The sequence below is a fragment of the Strix uralensis genome, chromosome 2 (assembly GCF_047716275.1).
Source record: "Strix uralensis isolate ZFMK-TIS-50842 chromosome 2, bStrUra1, whole genome shotgun sequence".
NCBI classification, from domain to species: Eukaryota; Metazoa; Chordata; class Aves; order Strigiformes; family Strigidae; genus Strix; species Strix uralensis.
In genome coordinates, this window is record NC_133973.1 from 102,402,384 (window position 1) to 102,408,629 (window position 6,246).

Consider the following 6,246-nt stretch of genomic DNA (forward strand, 5'->3'; position numbering starts at 1 on the left):
ATTTCTTGTGTTGCAACATACTTGCTCTACTGAATCATTATATTCCTTACACATGGCGACAATAAGCTAACAGGAATTCTGTCTACGGCTATACTCTAAAATACATGTTTCAATCTGGAGAATAATATATACTAGCAATTTCTAATAAGATATAGGGTCTAAAATTTCTGCAAGAAAGAAGATATATATTTGGAGAATATATTTGTTTTAGGAATTGAACAATATACAGGATTCCTATGTTAAGTAAACTGGCATATGAAAATGATCATAGCAGTCTACAGAACCATTATAATCTCCTGCACATGGGTGACCTAAAAAAGATAACCTTGGTTGAGTTTATTATATGAAGTGGTCAACTAAATAACAAATCTATCAAGGATTATACTGCTTTTCTTCAATCAATAAAAGTGGTTGATTAATACTAGTATGATCTTGCTAGTAATCCTGTTCAATTACTTTTTAGTTTGTTGCCATGTCATGATGGGAGCTCATTATTACTGTAAATGGTAATTTTGCTTCCCATAATGATTTACTATTAATCTCATGATTACATACTTGGCTTCCTTTATTAACCACAAAGGAAACCAACAATATATTATTTATGGTAATGGACATCAATTTGGATTTCAGCTGTGTTTTTCTTTTGGTAACTTTACTGTGATAGATATTAAAAATATATCTTCTTTGGTAAAGTATTTGAATCCATGGAATGAGCAAGTTTGTCCTAAGAAATTACATGCCCTCTACTACAATTGAACAAATAGACAGGGAAGACCTTTATTACTCTGTTTTAGTATAATGGGAAAGCTATGGGCACAGAAGAACAGTAAAGTCTCATTTTGAAATTTTCAATGGGCATAAAACAAGAATATATCCAAACATACTGGCTAGCTGTTAAACACTCTTTTAGTGACTTACACTTGTGTGAATAAGACAAAAAGAAAGTCTAGGACAGTGAAATATAAATATGTAGAATAATGGTCTTCAATGAGAAGTATACTCGACATATGAGGTTGGAATATAGAAGAAGCAGGAGTCAGAAAAGTCAGATAGTTCAAGAGACATGAGAAAAGGAGAGGGTTTGTACGATTGTTGTGTTTAAATTTCTCTTATCCCAGTGTGCAGAGCAATCCAAAAATCATAGAGTGAATGAATGGAGCTGAACATAGAAATGAATATTCTAACAGTATTGTATTATGTAGGTGTAGGAAGGTTATGCCCATTTGAAATCTATTGAATAAAACATTGTGCAGAAGTTATTCATCAAAATATTCTAATATTATTATATACCTTCTATTTTTAGTTTGTTTAAGTGCAGATGGATGAGGTTATCAATGCTCTGATTATACTTGGTGATTGATGCACAGTTTCAGTTAAAGTTCCCTGGCCCTGTTGTACACACAGGTTATCCACAACCAAATTTACTTTAGATAAAAGTTGGGTGAGATAGGGAGAAAAACATAACTCAAAACTTGATCTTCTCTTCTAAAAAAAAAAAAAAAAAAAAAAATCACTTGCAGAGGAATTGTCACAAAAAGGAAATATCAATCAGAACAGTTCCTATGGCTGGAGAAAGAAAGAATCGAAAAGGAAGTGGGGGTCTGCTGATATCGGTTGTAGGCAGTCACTGCAGTGCTGCAGGTGTAGCTTGTATTAATAACAATGGGAGTTTTAAATTATTATTGCTCCTCTCCTGCCACTCCCCTCACGTTTAGCTTTCAGTTTCTTTCCCTTTTTCAAAATGTTTGGTTTGGTTTTGGCTTGTTTTGTTTTTAAATAGCCTCTGTCAACCACAACTCTTCTTTATCCTGATAGTGCCAGAACATGGTTGCCTTACTGAGATTTCATTATTGTTGCCAGTGTTTAAATGTCACTTATCAAAACCACCATGCAATCCTTTGAAAAACAACAAAAGCCCAACTCCAAACCAAAATACAGCCTCACCCGAAAGACGACAGTGCAATAGCAAGTCAGTTTTCCCTCCTCTACAGTGAAAACATGTAGTGAGGGCTAATGGCTTCGCTCATCAGGGTTCAGCAGTATGGATGTCAAAAGAGAGAACTAGAGCATAGCAACGTTTAGGAAGATGGCACTGCAGACATATAGGCAAAGAAATCAGACACCATCTCAGCACTTTTGTTTACTTGGTAACAGGTGACAAAGAAAAGCAAGAAGCAACATTAGTAGAGGGGGGGGCGGGAAGCAAGAATAAGTTACTAGTTTTACAGGAATAAAAAGGCAAGCAGAAAACTTTTTGATCACCGATATGATTTATCTTCATGCCTGAAGGTGTTGGAAAATTTGTAGAATTTTTTTCAGTATCCATGTCAAACTATACTTTTAAGTTATTTTGAAGAGCAAATCCCAATGTAAATTTTAACCACTTTTGCCTAGTGTTGTACTGTGTGTAGGCCCTTGTTTCCATGTAAGAGAGAACAAAAAGTTTTTCTCCCTTATTTATGAAGCCAGGATAGGACAAGAAAAATATTGTTCTATGGAGAAAAGATGAGCTTTTCACTCCTCTGCCCTTCCCACCCCCACCAGAAAGTAGAAGGACTCTGTAGCAAATAACGGAGAGCAAGATCATAGCTCTTATCAATGTCAGTGGCTCGTTATTGCTGTGCATTTATGTCCCAGTACCATCTAATTAGCTCGCTTTGCAATTTACTGACCCAGCTCCACTTGGCATTTTGTGTCACAGAGAAATGGAGGCTCCAGTGCTATTCTGCAGCTGGGTACAGCAGTCTGCCATCTACACAGCCTTCAGCACAGTGTGAGGCAGAACCATGCATGCATCAGAGGACATAATTAGAGACGGTTGCTTATTTGAAAGCAGTCTCAGTTGTAACAGACATTATCACCCCTGATGCAAAAAACCATCGGATTTAAAAGACTAAATCAGCTAGTGTTGCATGTGGGGAGGCTTAGTTATTACACTGTCCATGTAATGCTGTGGTTCATAGGTTACAACCCAGTCTTTGCCCATTTGTTTAAATGATGAAATGGTAAAGATGAGCTATAAATCCATGGGAGTTTCCACGTGAAAGAGAATGATGTAAGAAATATGTGAGAAGGGTATAAACCACAAAGCAATCAGCAACCACATTTTTTCCTTCCTTCGCTTACATCAGCTATGGTCTCTTCCTAGCAAGTGCAATGTCTCTCTGTGCAGGAGATCATTACCTTTCAATTTGCGTAGACTAAATACAACTTTCAAGTCTCTTCGAAAGTGCTTATTTATAAATATTAAATAGACAATTATATTGAACAAAGATAAATTTAATAGATAAATATTAAATAAATCTCCATAAATAATGGTATTGCAGCTGTATATAACCCCTGAAATCAGAGATCAAGGCAAAGTATTCTGAACATGGTGCATCTCTGTAACAGTCCTTTAATCAGACCAAAATATAAGAAACGGGAGGTGACAAAAAGAGAAAGGGATCCAGTTCACAATGGGATGGCTATGAAAAGTGTGATAAGCAAAGATCACAGCATGCTGGGGGTAAAATTTGGACCTCACTGAAGTCTGTGGAAAAGCTCTCATTAACATCTGCAGACTCAGGATTTGTCTCCAGCTGTTTAACCATTATAAAGTGTTTTGTAATCATCATAGCATGGGTGTAATAATTTTCAAAATAAGCCTTTCCAGGCTATGCTAACTCTGGATGATTTGCTCTGTAGAATTTAAGGGTTTGTTTTTGAATTAAGGGGTAAACTGAGTAGGAAAAAAATGCAGTAAGTGATACGTTTTGTTTGCTATTTTTTAAATACATAAGGACAGAGAAAAATAATATGAGCTGAAGAAAAGAGAAGATTCATGTGTTACCCTGTATTATATCTGAGAGAAAAAAATGGTTTCCTTCCTCTCTTACATGGCAATAACTGTCCATCCCTTCCTTTTTCACAGAATCATAGAATCATTTAGGTTGGAAAAGACCCTTAAGGTCATCAGGTCTAACTGTTAACCTAACACTGCCAAGTGCACCATTAAACCATGTTCCTAAGACATATCTACAAGTTTTTTAAATGTCTCCAGGGATGGTGACTCAGCCATGTCCCTGGACAGCCTGTTCCAATGCTTGATAACCTTTTGGTGAAGTAATTTTTCCTAATATCTCATTGAAACATCCCCGGGTGCAACTTGAGGCCATTTTCTCTCATCCTATCGCTTGTTACTTGGGAAAAGAGACCAACACTTTTCCTCCTAGCTCTCAACTTTTGAAAAGATTGATCTCCCCACTGTCTGATCACACTTTGCTCTTAACATGTCCAGTGTAAAGGTATCAAGAATGGCTCACCCAAATTTTGCAGAAATCTTGGTTCTTGGCAGAAGTTCTCCCTTGAGACTGATTGTAATTCTTATTACCAGTTTGAGCATATGATTGTCAGATATGCTCCTCTTAACATTTGCAAGCAGGAAAAACTAATGTACAGAACTACCTCAACCTTGCAACAGTCACTGCACTGGAGTGTAAACAAATTTTATTGTAAAATGAAGCCATCATCCGTTTGTATTTTAGCTTGGAGACTGAATGGTACTTTTATTGAATGTGGATTTTACAATGGTCAAAGGCTAATATTTTATAAATCACTTTTTTTTTCACTGAACATTTCAGATTATTTTTGTAGGCTCAACTCACTCATTTTCTGCCTCTCACCATAACTGCTCTATTTCCCATTTGAAAGGGGGTCCTGACACATAATTTACAAGGTGCTCCTCAGCTTTCAAGAGGGATGTGCTGCTGCTGTTGCCTCTATGCCTTCTTGCTCATAGTGTGACTGTATAACAATTTGATGTCCTGGTCTCTAGATAGTCAAGACTCGGAGCCTAACACATGGGGCTGTGGTACCTCATTTTCAGCCTATGATCTCAGGTTTCTTTCTTCGGGAATGTAATAGAGAGGAGTTTGTGTACATAATGTCCTTGCTTGCATGTGGGGTTATATCACATTTCAGGTTTTCTTCTCATTAAAATCAAGGCATTAGAAAAAATGGCTGGCTTGTGCTCAAGTAGTGCCAGTGTCACCTCCATACAGTGTCATCACATGGCTCAGATATGCTCAATTTTAACCACAAAAAGGACCTGTTTCTGTGAGGGCCTAAACTTAATCTCCTGTGGACCAAGGCACAGTCCTTTCCATTTTGTTACACAGAAAATAAATTGTTTATGCAAACTGCCATGCTGGTATACAGACATACTAGAAATATTTTTTCTTCAGCCATTCTCCTAAGGATATTAGTACTTTTTCTCTTTCTGTCCCCTCTCACTTGCAAAAACTTTTGATATAATTGGGCAGTTTAAAGCAAATTTCACAAAGGAGTACAGATCTGAAAGAGATTATGTTTCTATGAATTTTGAGAAAAATCAGGTGATGGGTAAGGGATAGAGAATCTATTAATGTCTTCCCTAAGGGACATCTGGGAATTGACCAGCTGTGCTATTTGCTAGCCAGCCACAAGAGCTGTAGCTCTTAACCAGATGTACAGTGTGCTTTCATTTGCCCGGCTAACAGCAGACAAAAAGAAACAGGATATTGTTTGAGGGCTTACAGTCCCTCATGAAAAGAGCTGAGGTTATTGTAACTCATGCCAGAGACATAAAATGGAGAGGAAAGCATTGTGGATTTGGTGCAGCTAAGGAAGACTGAGGAACCTGCAGTAAGTTTTCTTTCAAAGGAGCTAACAAAGGACCTGTCAGCAGTGGAGTAAAAATCTTTAGGGAGACAGGACACAGATCCTCAGGGAACCAGGCTTCATTGGTCCTCTGCTCATGGGACAACTGGTTTGAACAATGGGAGCTTGCTTATACTAGATACCGTACAAGCCAAATGAAAAAGATATTTTTCCTTCAACCAGACTGTACATGTTGAAAGGTCTGAAATGTGATATTAGCAGAAAGTTGATTGCAGAATTTGACTCCATCCATTTACTAAAAAAATGTTCGTGATAGTTTTACCAGTGATTATCTCAAATGATAATTTGTCACAATTACATGGCTGAGCACTGACCGCTTGCTTCTGATTGCAGGGAAGGGAGAAATATTTCACAGTGTTTGTGTCTCTTCATTCCATGTAAATTTTAATCAATGATTAATTTTAGTGCGATCAGTTACCTCAGTTGCTACCTGATGGTTCACTTTATCTGTGGGAGTCTAATGAAAGGTTTGTTGCTGATGCCTTAGAGTGTCTAATAGGTTACAAACTAATGTGAAGATGACAGGGTACTAATGAAGATGCAAGA